The sequence below is a fragment of the Hermetia illucens genome, chromosome 1 (assembly GCF_905115235.1).
Source record: "Hermetia illucens chromosome 1, iHerIll2.2.curated.20191125, whole genome shotgun sequence".
In the NCBI taxonomy this organism is placed as follows: Eukaryota; Metazoa; Arthropoda; class Insecta; order Diptera; family Stratiomyidae; genus Hermetia; species Hermetia illucens.
The window spans coordinates 86,558,266-86,573,588 of NC_051849.1; the positions used below are offsets into that span (position 1 = coordinate 86,558,266).

General features: G+C 40.1%; 1 protein-coding gene across 1 annotated transcript in view; it reads right to left on the reverse strand.

The window, feature by feature from the left end:
• The window catches only part of LOC119655692 (odorant receptor 22b-like), a 153,498-nt gene that overhangs the window by 79,187 nt on the left and 58,988 nt on the right, over window positions 1-15,323 (reverse strand). The gene's annotated exons all lie outside the window — the stretch shown is intronic.

Sequence of the window (15,323 nt, forward strand, 5' to 3'; positions counted from 1 at the left end):
GACTTTCCATCCTGTAAGTACTGAAGTCAAGTCGATACTAAGAATTGAAAATAAAATTTAGGTAAATACAGGTAAATAATTGGCACAAGAAAATTATAGATCTAACCATGTAAGGAAAATTTACTTAAGAAACTTTCTTCCAACTTCCTTTTGGATAGAGTTCTAACATTTTGCATTCTGCCAAACACATGAAATTGAATTTTAATTAACTTTTGTTGGGATAATCGATTTAGAGAAAGTTAGGGTTGAAGTTTGGGGGGTGTGGTCTTTTTCAAATTTGCTGCTGTAATTTCCGTAGTCATACGTGGCCGCGGAAAATTGCAAATTTTACAGTAATGCTGCTGTGGTAAGTTACAGTATACTGGGTTGTGTAAGTTAACAACTCAATACACCCTCTGTTAGCCCATTAACGGGTCTGAAGTTAAATTAATAATATACGGATGTGGAAATTAACCTGAACAGGAATACCTGCTACAATTGAAAAGCACAGAGGTAAACCGGCTTTACATCAATTCTTTGTAAAGCCGTATGAAGACCATTATTTTCGCTTTTAGAAAATTTTTTGTGAAGAACTGGATAAAGATATAAACACGAATTTTTCACCATATATTTATTAATATCTTGAGCGTTCATAGTCATTTTTCTACTCCGATAACACAGTTCATTATTGAAATACAGAACAAGTTATACACCCATCTCCAAAAGCAGGTGTTTTTCTGTTTTCACGCCAGAGGGAGCTATGGTCATCTTAAGGAAAAAAAGACAACAGCATTTTAACGTGCGGACTTAACCACAGTCTGCAAACATGGATTATAAAAGAATATCGAAAGCTGAATTGTTGGCGCCTTGTTAAACTTTTTTTTTGTGAATTTTGGTGTTTTTTCAAGGCTTCTTTGATGAATAAAAGAAAACCTACCGAATGAATCGCAATTATCCTAGTTTGCGGACCGTAGAAATATGTTCTAAATAATTTCAAAGAATTCCGTTGAATAGATTTTAGGCTATGGTTGCAGTAGGTTTTCAACATGCAGTTTCGAGAAAAACGCATTTAAAACGTAGAATGCAATTTGTAGTGACCGCGGCTGCGCGACGGGAGCGGAATCTCATTCGGCTCTTTCTTAATTAATTTGCTTAAACAATGCATTTAATAGTGTGTAATTGCCTTAATGTTCGCCGCAGATTGCACATTATTGAATGCATTCGAGCGAATTGATCTTGACAAGAGGCGAATGATTTGCCGCATCCGCAGGCGAGTGCGCATGTTGCCGCAACATTGCCTAGCGAGTGAGAAAGGCTATGTAGCGGGAATAGAAGCGGTGCGGAGAAAAAGAACGGGAGAGTTGGAATTTGGGTTGAAGTGGAGGAGCTGGGCGAAACAAAGGAAAAGGAGAAGAAAGAGTTTTTGGGATTTGGGTTGGAGATTTGGCGTCGGAGTAGGTGGACAGGTGGAAGGAAGGAGGTGCTGGAGCGGAGAAGAAGGGAAGACGAAGAAGTTGGAAGGAAAATAGGGAATCGTGACATGGCTTTTGGTCAACCTTCATTAGAAGTGTATTGGAGGTGTTCCTTGAGGAATTTTCTCTCGATTTTGCTTGCGTCTGTCCAGAATTTTGCTTATGGATTTGGGTTGAAACCTGCTAAGATGAATTTGTGTGACGGGATTGAGTGTGATTTTCGGGCGTAGTGGTGAAATTCCGGAAAAATTTTGGTTAATAGAGAAAGATAAATTTTGAACAGCTAATAAACGTGCGGATTCTACCATAATATATTGATCGTTTCTGTAAGAAATAAAGCAATACGCCAGATTATAATAGTTCAATCTAATTGAAATTAATTTTTGTTTATCATCGTTTTCTTTAATCAATTTGGATTTAGAACTTTGTAAACCAGCCGCCAACCGAGCTCGGAGTGACGACCAGGGTGAGTTATTGTTTTTATTTTCTTTTTATTTTTATTTATTTTTTTTTCTTTTTGTTATTATTTTTTTTTCTTTGAATTTTACCAATTGTTTATTTTTATTTTCATTTTTATCTGTTATGATAAATGTCATGAACTTTGATAAACAGTGAAGTGTGTCCTCTAGGTCGTTATCGGCCACTAAGGATGATCGACCTGATCACCTATTTCCACTTTTATCATTACAAATTTTCAACCATAAAATCTTAACTGACCATTAATCCTTCTTGAAGAAACATATGTAAAGCGTTGGCTTTAATTCATATGATTTTAGCGAAGTCATTTGAATGTCATTCGGACCGATAGATACGCGCTTTATAACGGCGATCGACAAAACTTGACATGTGACATTTTACCTGTTTAACATTCTATGCGGGTGTGGTCCGGATAACTAAGTGTTTAGAGCAAAAGGCTGTCGTACGGAAAGTCGCGGTTCAAATTTCACCGATGGCAGTGAAGCTTGTATCGTGATTCGACGTCGGATACCAATCGACTCAGCTGTGAAGGAGTACTTGAGTCAAATCAGGGTAATAATTTCGGGCGAGTAGTCTGTAGTCTACCGTTACGGTCTAGAATGAAGTGCTCTAACACACTTCAAGACCCTGATTCAATATGGATAGTTGCCCTAACGATTATTATTATCATTATTAACACTCTAATTCCCAAACGGCACATTTTACATTTTATGTGAATTTCGTGCATTTTAAAACGTGTATGACGTCATCGTGACATATCAATTCGTCAATACTAGAACAAAGTGAGCTCAGGTGAATGTGTTAATATATTTTACTCCGGGTAGTATTATGTATGTATTTATATGTATATATAAATGAAGCTTTGGGGTAGTGCCTAATTCAGATGGATATATTTGTACATTGAACAGGCGGTATTCAATATACGCACTTTATATGGACATATGTATACTTTTATGCACGAAATAAATCGAAAATTGGTGTACGATCAATTTATATACATGCATAAAGAATATAGTATTCTGTAATAGGCAATGTTTGCTTGTTTAGGATGAGCATAATATCAACGTTTGTAATATGTACGTATATCTTGTAGTTTGAAAAAAATATGAAGGTCTCCAGCCACTCGGCGATAGTTTCACCCCGCGCCAAGTGCAGCCGACAAGCAGTTGGTCCTCCGGTGAGATGCGCACTATCATAAAGGGGTTATCCTTCTCTCGCAAAATATCAATTGGAATCATTGTTGCAAGCACACAGGTCTGGTTTGATCATGCTTCAGGTTAAAGTTGAATAATTTGGCAAGTTCTCAGACGATCTGCTCGCGGTATGGTTGGTACCAGAAGGCTGTACATATTCTTAACAAAATTGCTAAGAATAAGGTGGTCGGTACTGCCAACGAGCGGAATGAAAAGGAACTCGGTAAATACTTGGCGATTGTTCGGCAAAATAACAGCAAACGCCTGGCAGACGAGCTGAAGGCGAAGCTAACCGCTTTCAAACGCAATCGATCTCAATAAGGGGTTGAACGAAAACAAAAGCCGGAACAGGACAGGCAAAAGCTCGGACGCTAACCAACAACGGTAAGTAGCAACAGTCACCCGACGAGCCGGACTCCAAAGTTGAACACGGATTCCATCCCTTGCTTTGATTCCTCTCAGGTGGTCCGTGGGTTCCGGGTTCCGGGTTATAGCTTGCGAGGACTAAATCTCCTGAAACTTTCTCGGTCCGTGTGTCGCTTACATCAGCGACGCCTGGGAGGGTGTAAAACTCAGATTCCCAGGACACGCATCTGGTTGCCGAAGATCCGTGTGGATAAGAGCAAGCTCGTCCAATCTCTGCGCCTTCAAGACCCCAAGATTCGCTTGGACGACTGGGTAGTTATCAAGGAGGAAGAAATTCTGACAAACAGTCAACCTGTCCTGCTCCATATAAACGGCGATTGCCTGGTGGCACTGGAAAAGTTAGACTACAAGGTGCGGTTCAGAGTCATGAACCCAAAGGCGAAAGTGTTCCGCTCTCTAAAAACCGGACGAAGACCTAGATCCAATTAACACCACAACAAGCTGTTGTAGGAGATGATGATCGACGATCCGAGGGGGATTGATGAACACTCCACGCAAGCAGATCATGCTAAGGGTAACGCAGCTAAATCTGCAGCACTCGAAGTGGGCCTCGGCTAATCTGCTTGTCTTCCTTCTAAAGCAAGACATCGAGATCGCATTAATACAGAGGCCTGGGTTGGAGGCGACCGAACCATCAAAGGATTCTAAAGCAAATACCGTAGTTTATTCCACAGTACATGAGACACTAATCAGGACAGAATTAGAGCATGTATCCTCGCGAAAAAGAGCCTGCACGCTTTTCTCTGTCCGGACCTGAGTTCCAGGGACCTACTCGCGGTCAGGCTGGAGCAGGCGAGGGCAGAGAACGTGTATATCTCCTCGGCTTATATGGCTCACGATCGATCAGCTCCGCCAGGAGAACTGCAACATCCTGTTGACAATGCAAGGCAACCGCTTTGGGGCAGCTCGGATACCAGTGAAAGAAGTGAGTCATTTATTATTAATACATATGTATCGATGTGTAACAAGGGCAGTACACCAACCTTCCATTTTCCAAGCTCGGAGTACTGTAGCGGTTGGGAGGAAGTCTTTGATATTGTGCTAAAACACTAACTTTATTCTCCTTTCGGTCGGGGCTCTGAAAGAGGCATTCAATACTGCCTTCAAAATCTCGTTCTACCGTGGTGGAGTGAAAATCTGTCAATCTCAGGAGATCTTCAACATCTGCTACAGGCATAAATATTGGCAGCCATACAAGAACTGCCTGAAGAAGTATAAATCGGACCGGTCTTTTTTAGACTATTATCAGAACACGGAAAGTACCAGCACATCCGCAAGGCTCAGTAGCATTCTTTCTAAAGAACATAGGAGGCATCCTTTCTTCAAAAGTTGGAGGGCCTCTGGACGGAGTCTTCCGGCGAAACCTTGGAGCTACTGGCTCAGACGCACTTTCCCGCCAGTGAGAAGAACTGTGAGTCAGAGCCTTGTTTGGATGATTTGCAACCAACCCCGCCGTGCGAGTGAGTGGTTTTCATACCAAAAGTGTGTAGGCACGGCCATGATCCCCCGACGAACTTTCGATCAGTCAGCCTCACCTCTTTTATGTTGAAAAAACTAGAGCACGGCCTTAAGGGCGTGCTCGACTATCCAACGGCTTGACGAAATCCAAATTGTCGTTCCGATAGTCCTTCCTTATATTCAATGATAGAGAGCAGTCTGTTGTAGATGACCCTTTCGAGCATCTTTCCTGCGCTGTCGATGAGGCAAATCGGTCGGTATGATGATGGGTATCCTGGGTGCTTATTCGGCTTCGGGAGCAAAACTAGTTTTTTCCGCCGGTCGTCGGGTCTGGTCTTAATAGCGAGTTTAAGAGCTCTATTGGGAACAGCATCCAGACCGGGTGCTTTGTTATCACCAATTCTCCGGCAAATTTGCCTCCTCCTTAGTTGTGGTGTTCGCCCTCTCACCATCCTGTACGCTGTTCCCCAGGGGCGTTGGTCTGCCTCTGCGCAAAGTTACTTGAAGCATTCTCGCCTGCTGGTCCGTATAGCCTGCTTAAGCCTACCTCGAAGGTTCACATATACTTGACGGTTCTCGTCGAAGTCCGGTCTTCCTCTAGATCGTTGGCAGATCTTTCTAGCTTGAAAACATGCATCCCGTAACACCTTGATCTCTTCATGCGACCAATAGTTTGAGCGCCTTTTTTCGAGAACTCGCCGCCTCGGCATCGCAGCGTCGCATGCTCTCGTTATGCGTCCTATCAGTTGCTCTACCTTTTCTGTAGTAACACCACCGGGATTTTGGCCTCCCAACAGCATCCCTATGAATACATCCTTTTCAAACTTTTTCACGGACCAGCCCTGGTTTCCAGCTCCACAGGAACGCACATGGCCGCATGGTCCATATTCGATCTGGAGGAAAATCGCCTGGTCGCTGTGAGTATAATGCTCACTGATAAACCATGTCATTCTCCTCGCCAATATGGTACTCACATATTTCAGATCGACTATTGAGCCCGAACCTGTCCCACGAAAAGTGGAAACATTTCCCTTATTGACAAGCACCAAATCTAGTTCAATGAAAGCCTCGAGCAGAATGCGGTCCCTGAGGTTCGTAGTGCGACTGCCCCAATCCACGGCCCACACGTTGAAATCACCCGCTATGATCTTGGGGTTTCGACTTCTTGCATCCGAGATTAGCATACCTAGCATTCTTTCGAATTCTGCTATCGTCGCGCTTGGTGGAGCATAGCAACTATATATATATACCAGCTATTTTTGCCCGGACGAATCCCACTTCTGAAAACTGTATCACTTCTTGAATGGCTTGATTTTCACACACCCATATTGCCGCCTTGCCGGTTACATCTGCAATCCAGGCACCGCTCTTATTATTGCAATAAGGCTCGCTGATTATGGCAGCTTCGATTCCCTTCTCATAGATGGTCTGCGAGAGAAGGTCTTGCGCTGTCTGCAGTGGTTGAGGTTGATTTATATCAACCTCATTTCTTTAGTGCATTCAAGGCTCTCTTAAACACTGGGCATCTGCTGGTGCATGCACCGGGATGACAGTCGACGCCCTTTTTCTCCTTGCTCAGCCTTGCCCTCCTTGAACATATGACCTTCTACCCCACATTTTCTGCAACTTGGCCCGTCGCGGTCACCGGTGTATTTCACCATTATGTAGCCAAAGCATCGGAAGCAGCGCTGTCCGTCAGTCCGTCTTTTTAAGGTTTTGTGTAAACACAAAACCTTATTAAAATCGGTTTACTGTCTGTCTATCTATCTAAAACCACCTCCTTCTCATTCCACTCTCCCCACGGAACTCCTATCAAGTATTGCATCGCGGGGCTGGATCAGCTTTTAACTGCGGTTCATTATGGTTCTCTCCCTTCCTTGTTTTCGTCGTAGTTCTTCCTGCCTAAGCTGTTGGTGAATAGCTTGCAGTTCCCTTACAACCTGGTTCCAGGCATCCGTTGACTCCAGCATAAACTCCACAATGTTTTCGGGTGTTAAACGCCTGTCTGCGACCGCTTCCATTCTTGCTCGGTGCGCGGTGAACCTGGGGCAATCAAATATGACATGCTCCGCATTCTCAGCCACGTTACCACATCTTGGGCAGCATGGTGATTCGTCGTGACCAAATCGATGTAAATAGGCACGATAACCTCCATGTCCACTCAAGAATTGTGTTAACTCGTGGCTTAGCTCCCCATGGTTTCGTTCAAACCATCTCCGAATATCCGGAATGATGCGGTACGTCCAACGACCAGTTTGGGACTCGTCCCATCGCTGTTGCCACCGTTCGATAGATTCCCACCGTGCCAGCTGCCGTCGAAATGCGTCTGTCTATCTATCTGTCTGTCTGTTTGTCCGTCTGTCTGTCTGTCTGTCTGTCTGTCTGTCCGTCACACGCATTTTTTCTCAGAGACGGCTATTGCGATTGACACCAAATTTGGTAGAAAGGTGGGAACTATGAACGCTCACGCAGACAGTGAATTACATCCTTTTACGTCGAATTTAAGGGGGGTCCCCATGCATGCAAAAGAGGGGTGTAAAATTTTTTTTCCATCAAATATAGTCATGTGGGGTATCAAATTAAAGGTCTCGATTAGTACTTTTCAAAGCCGATCTTAGTTTTGACATTCGTTGGAAGAGTGGGGAGCGCGGGGGGTTGAAAGTGATCACTTCTTTAAGGGGGCTATTCTCAGAAACTGCCAAACCGAAAAATCTGAAAAAAATCAGAAGGCTGCCACTATATGATGCCTGGGCTCCGAAATACCTTCCATGCCGATATCTGTTTAAATAAAGTTAATAATAGTATATTACTACAATTTTTTGTAATTGGTTAGAAACCCCCCTTAAGTTCATCCTAGTACCATGAAATTTTGCAGTGATATAGGCTGTAATATAGAGCATGATCTTACCAAGTTTGGGGGAAATCGCACTATTACTAACAAAGTTATAATACCTCAAATTTGTTGCTTCTTTGAAAATTGAAGACTATGAATATCAATATCACCCGAAAGTGGATACTCTCACATAATATATGGATATATTACGTGCTACGTACTAAGAAATACACAAAACCTTTCGTACCTGTAGCGTCCAGCTTCCGGTTTCCCGACTTGTTTTTTTTTTCGAGGAGGTGGAAATCTTCAAAAGACACTGGGCTGGACACGCCAGCGTGTGGGATTCTTTCCCACTAAAACCACCCCGACTCCCCCCAAGCCCCGTGAAACCACTGTACGGTATTACATCACGGGGCGAAGTCAGCTCATTTTAGCTTGATCCCCTTTCGTCTCTACACGGCGTACTTAACCGTGCTTTTCTATTCTTCTCTACCTTTCGCAGTTTGCTCTGGATAGATACGACTGTGGCGCATAAGGGTTAACAACATTCGATATTTATTTCGAATGTTGTTAATGCGAGCGGATAGATGACACCGTCGGCGCTCTCCATGGTTTATTCGAGTTCGCCACCGAGAGGTTGGAGACAAAGGGACCACCACATGGAAAATCAACCGGTCTCTTCTGCTCCAACCGTCGTAGAGAACACACGTAGTTCGGTGGATACAATTTAGTAAAAATAAAGTAAAGTTTTTAAATCTTCTACTCGCAATCGTGGACTTCTTCTGTACATGTGCTAGATTGTGATTTTAGTCATAAGAATAGAAGTAATCAATATTTCTGCACATTTTCGTTATCAATTTGGTCCCATCGGCCAATGCCAATTCGACATAGAAGCAGCAGAAACTGTTACTTCAGCAAGGCTGCCGAGTATTTCATCGACGCGGGTGCCGGCGTTATTGATGAGGAATATCGAGGCAACGTAGGAGTGGTCCTGTTCAATCATTCCGATAAGTCATTCGAGGGGCAAAATGGTTAGGGGGCTTAGAATTTAATAACCGTTAATCCCACAAGCGGCAATTCGCCTCTGTGAGAGATTTGCAGCAGATCGTCAAAATTATTAGTGGAAACATAAAAGTAGTGGCATTTGAACGCGAATACTAAGATACTTCACCGGCCTATCTTATAACTGGAAGACTAGAAAGGTTGGGGAAAACGCCGAGCAAGAGTGAAACCACCTCGAGAATATTTTCTCAATTCGATGGAAAGATTTTTCGAGAAAACGGAAGACTACCCAAATCCATTAATTCAGCAACTCTACCAACAGGTTAGCACATCCCCATTGGCCATATTTCTCAGGCAGTGCCAAATTGTGAGTACCGCCACTAAATTTAATAACAAATGAGGATATGTTTAATAGACGACATTGATCGAATTTCGCTTGGTGGATTCGTCCCCACAGGAAAAAGAATTTACAGCAAAGAAAAAGTTTATCAAAAAAATTAATAATTGCTGTAAATTTCTTCGCATCTAACGGATTGAAACTGTATGCAACTATTCATATTGTCTCGTGCCCCAGAATTTAATCAACTTTTTAGTGTTTATAAGGCGACGGCCAATATTTTTTAGTTCGAGAATATTTGCTATTTTTGATTTAGAAGGGATTATCTCTTGCCTTGTAAGCCAAGTATTCTCGATTTTATCCTCGAATCTATGTTATAGTGATTTTGTGGAGGCAGGTAAGTAGTTTGTTTTAGTAGTAAATCCCCAGATGTCGCATTAGCGTTCTCTACTTAGCCTTAAAAACCTTCGGCATTAAAAAAAAAAAATTTACAGGCATTCCATAATGTGCCATCATCAATTTTTGGCATATGTTAGCCAATTTAATTACAGGAAACTTAATCGCTATCGTACACGACAATTTAGCGGCAAATTTGTTGCTTAGTTTTGCAGCACGCTCAGCTAATTATTTTGGCTGAATTTGTGAAACCCAAAAAAACAATATTCAAAATCAATTTTTTAAGTATATGAGTAAACTACGCACTTCTGAAAGTGAATGTCTTATTCATTGAATCAACGTACTGCCCTGAAGAAACTAAAGGAATCAAATCAAAATTGAAAATTACGATATAATTGACAATTGTACTGTGGAACTCATGCATAATTTATTGGAAAGTTTGGTTCCGTACGCAATTACAATTATTTCTAAGCACTTAGTCGCTACCAAAAAAAATTAAATTAGAAGATTTTAATAACCGTATTCATTCATAGAACTTCAGTTATATTTATTGAAAAAAAAATTCCAAATGCTATTAACAAAAGATTCGTTATAACACTCCGCTTCTCAATGCTGGGTGTTTATTTGTTCATCTTCCATTTATTATTGGCGACTTAGCCAATGATTCGGACATTGCAAAATTGCAAGTAATAACAACTATATTGCAAATACTAGTTATTATATTTACTAGACAAATTAAAGTTCGGGATATATCTCGTTTGAAAGATTTGATTGCTCACCATTTACGCATTATAGTTGATCAATTTGGTTCGATATTGACTAGAAAACATCATAGTTTAACCCCATTACCCCACAACAAGTTCGGCACCATTAATTCTCAGATTAATTTACTACAAATTATAAAAGTTGGAAAATCTCTGCCTACAAATATGCATTTTATATCGCAGTATTCAAAATTTATCGCAGATTATTGCCAGCTTGATGAAATAATGATCACATCGTGAATCTAAGAACTTAAGGAGGTCATCCCGTGTACCGTTTTTTGGCTTCTTTTAGAAATTTTTTGTGAAGTGCTGGATAAAGACGCAAATACGAATTTTTCACCATAGATTTACTAATATCTTGAGCGTGCATAGTATTTTTCCCAGCCAGATCGCGTAGGTCGTTATTGAAATACAGAGTAATTTATACACCCATTCTCCCTATGCTGACGATATCGACATCATGAGAAGAACCACCCGAGACGCACAAACTGCCTTCATCCAGATCGAGTAGGCGGCTTTTGGGGCGAGATCTTGGGCTGGACATCAATGAAGGCAAGACAAAATATATGGTGGCAATGTCAGCACCGAAGACGAATCAACCAACAACATCAAACCGCACTGGTCAAACAGGACGAATAAGGATAGGAGAATACAACTTTGAGACCGTTGATAATTTCTCCTATCTAGGGTCGAAAATCACAACCGATAACAGCTACGATGATGAAATCGGCGCACGGTTGTTGTCAGCCAACAGAGCCTATTTCAGCTTAAAAAGACTGTTCCGCTCAAAACGTCTCACCATAGGGTCAAAGCTCTTACTGTACAAGACTATGATCTTACCAGTCCTCATGTATTCCTCGGAAATTTGGGTTCTTAGCAAGAAGAATTGCGAACTCTTGGCCGCGTTCGAGAGAAGAATCCTCCAAAGAGTTTTTGGCCTCCTATATGAGGATGGACGATGCCGTAGCCTACATAACGACGAAATCTACGAGCGATACCATGACCGTCCGGTTGTGGATAAAATCCGACTCAATAGGTTACGGTGGGCGGATCACTTAATCCGTATGGATGAGGATGATCCCACCCGGAAAGTCTATAAGGGCAATATCTATGGTAGAAAAAGAAGACGAGGCAGACCCTGCCTAAGATGGAGCGCCAGACAGCTTTTGGAGATATGGAATTGGTGGACCTCAGCGCAAAACCGGGATGTCCGGAGTTCCTTATTAAGGCAGGCCTAGACCGGATACCGGTTGTTGCGCCGTTGATGATGATGATGATCTCCAAAAAAATGTGTTTTTCTGCAGCCACGCTAGAGGGCGCTGTGATCATCTTAACGAAAAAAGGTAAATGAAATTTTAACGTACAGATTTGACTACAGTCCGCACACTAGGATTATTAAAAAATATTAAAAGCTAAATTTTTGGTGCAATGTTAAACTTTTTTTTTGAATTTTGGTGTTTTTTACGGTTTCTTCAATGAATAAAAAAAACTACTGAATGAATCGCAATTATCCTAGGTTGCGGATGGTAGAAATATGTTCTGAATAAATCGTTAAAATTTCAAAGAATTTCGTTGGATAGATTTTGGGCTATGGTGGCAGCCGATTTTCAACATGCGGTTTCGACAAAAACGCATTTAAAAAGTAGAATGCAATTTTTAGCCATAAAACCTAAACTGACCATTAATCTGCTATACATAATCCATAAACCTTATGTACACATAGAGTACGTATATTAGATATGGCTGGTTTAATGTACAAATATATCTATCTGAATTAGTCACTACCCGCAAACTTCATTAGTACGCATATACTATATACACAGGTCTAGTTGATATTCATATACAAACGACCCCATACATAAGAACTCATTTGATACGTGAAGATGACGTCATCCAGGTTGTAGAGTGTACGAAATCCACAAAAATGGCAAAGTTTTACCCCCTATAACTTTGTTAATAATAGTTGGATTTTCTTCAAACTTGACCAATTTGTGCATTATATTCTTCATTATACATATGCCATATTTTATACTTCTGGGATGAACATAAGGGGGGTTGCCGGGTAAATTTCCAAAATGTGAAAATATACTATTATTAACTTTATTTGCGCAGATATCGGAACCGGATGTATTTTGAGGCCTAGATTTCCTAGAGATGCATATGTATGTGGAGCCCCTCTTAAACTTAACACAAAATCGCGCCACTTACTGCATGTAAAGGAAACACCAGATTACATAGTTTTTCCAATTTTCGTGACGATCAGTCCAGCCGTTTCCGAATAAATCGGCTGTGACAGACAGACAGATAGACGGACAGACAGACAGACAGACGGACAGTCATCGACTCGATTCTAATAAGGTTTTGTTTCACACAAAACCTTAAAAAGAGTAAATTTCGCAAATAAATATCTTGACCAGGATTTCAGCTTTTGAAGAAGGGTATTTTTCCAGACGAGAGAAAATTTAATGTGAAAATATCTGACAGGCGTGTGTGAATATGGCGTGAAAAGAATACAATGCTCTTCACTAGAAATTTTACATCGACTTTTAAACATGGTGGCGGTTCCGTAATGGTCTGGGGATGTTTTGCTGCTTCTGGTGTCGGAAATTTACACTTTGTCGATGGTATAATGGATGCCAAACAATACATTCAAATTTTAAAAGCTAATTTGCATGAGAATGCCCGAAATTTGAACATCCACAGAAAGTACATATTACAGTAAAACATACTGCACTTAATACGCGCCTTTGGTTGTTTTATAATTGTCGAAAACGGTTGAATGAGCCTCCATAAAGTCCCGACATTAATCCCATAGAAAATTTATGGTCTATTTTTAAGAAAAAATTAAAATATAATAACATAAGGAACACAAAAGACCTTAGAATTGCTTTGCGTACAGAATGGGAAAAAAATTCACCAAATTTGACAAAAAAAAAATAGTTTACTCTATGCCAAATAAGCTTAAGGCAATAAAAAAACAGAAAGGACACCCAATAAATTACTAAAAATAAAATTATGTTACGCTTTTTAATCTAATTAAGTGTACGAATACGGATTTTGTTTGGATCAGAATCTCAAATGTTGTTTTTTTATGTTTGTATATTACTGTTTTCGATAAACAATGTTATTCCTTGTAATACTATAATTGCTCACTTTTATTTGATTTCGTCTAGTATTTTACAGGCACTTTCCAAATTATTGCTTAAAATGATGATGTACGAATACTGATTTTGCATAGTGTATTTATTCTGCAGCCATTTCAAGAAGCAATGATTAAAAATATGTTTTCTGTAAAAGAACGCCTTAAAAATTATAATTACGTACAATTATAGTGTTTCTTTTATTTTTGTATTAAACCAATATATTCGTGATGTACTTATAATTTGTTTTAGTTACCCTCCATAAAAATCCTCGACCCTAGGTATAACTTTTGTAAGAATACCGTATAAAATATGTATGCCGGCATATACAGCTTCCTATACTTTTGTCGGGTATAAATTAATAAAATATTTTAATAATTTTGTACCATTGAAGTTTAAGCGCTTAATAAGTTCACTGTATAGTTGTAATAATAAATTCAGGTGAACACTGTTCATACTCTTGTCCGAAAATCTTTATTATCCTAGTTTACTGAAATAGTTTATACACATTTTATACAAACTTTATAAATGCCATGGGTAATACTAATCAATAAATCGGTATTGTACTGATTTAATACAGTAATTCCTAGGGATTGTACACTAAAATTTATAAAATTTAAACAATTTTTTCTAACCGTGTAGGGGTACATATAGGGTAAGCACAAGTTACCGTGATGTGCGATAGTTGTAACTATTCTAAGTTAAAATTAAGCATGTAAATATCATAGTAGTATTTTAAGTAAGTAAAATAAAAACCTTCTGGTGCTTTTAGAGCAAGGGCCATTTTTAAAATAAAGTTAATGTTTGATAATTAAGGAAACATCAAGATCTATGTATGCATTGTATATGAAATACACAGAAAAGTAAATTTACATAGAAGGTCGGGTAGGCCAAACAAATGTAATAGCCATCCATTGAAATAAAATTAGGAGCTACGTTCAAATTAAGCTAGAAATAAGTAACCAATGTTGAGATGTAAGTCACTATTTAAACTAAAAAACTAAAAAACAAACCCTCCATCGAAAAACGTAGAAGGGCAATTTAGCCGGTATGTAAAAAATGACCAAAGTATTAGGTTGTTGTACATGAAATGGCCGAATTGGTATTAAAATTTGAAACGACTGTAAGACTTACAAAAATTTATTTAATTAATCAAAATATTTTTTTTTATTTTGATGACCTCTATATTCCGCCAAAAATGATCCAAGTGCTTAAAAAAGTGGTAGTCGGTTGGCGAAAGGTCCGGTGAATATGGTGAATGAGGCGGACTCTCATACTGCAATTCGTTCAACTTTTGAACCGTTGTTCTGGATTCATGAGGTCGTGCATTGTCGTGAAGGTGTATCACATCATTTCCGTTGACTAATCTCGGCCGTTGAATATTCAACTTTTGGTACATTTGCTCGAGTTTGGCACAGTATTTCTGTGCATTTATCGTTTCTCCAGGTGCCAAGAAAGAATAGTGGATAACTCCAACTGTAGACCACGAAACAGTCACCATTACCTTCTTCGGATGGAGGCTGGGTTTCGGCATATGCTTCGGTGGCTCATCAGCATCTAGTCATTGTGCTGATCGGCGACGGTTGTCGTCTAATATCCACTTTTCATCACATATCACTATTCTGTGCAGAAATGGATCGCTTCTGTTGCGGGAGAGTAAAAAACTGTAAATTTCCATTGGAAGTGTCATTTTTTGCTCCGTAAGGGCTTGCGGAAACCATTTGTCGAGCTTTTTCACCTTTCCACGTTGTTGCAAGTACCAGGAAACTGTCGAATAGGGTACGCCCAGTTTCTCTGCAATGTCTCTCACAGACTAACGTGTTTCGGATTCAACTAGCAAAAGCAG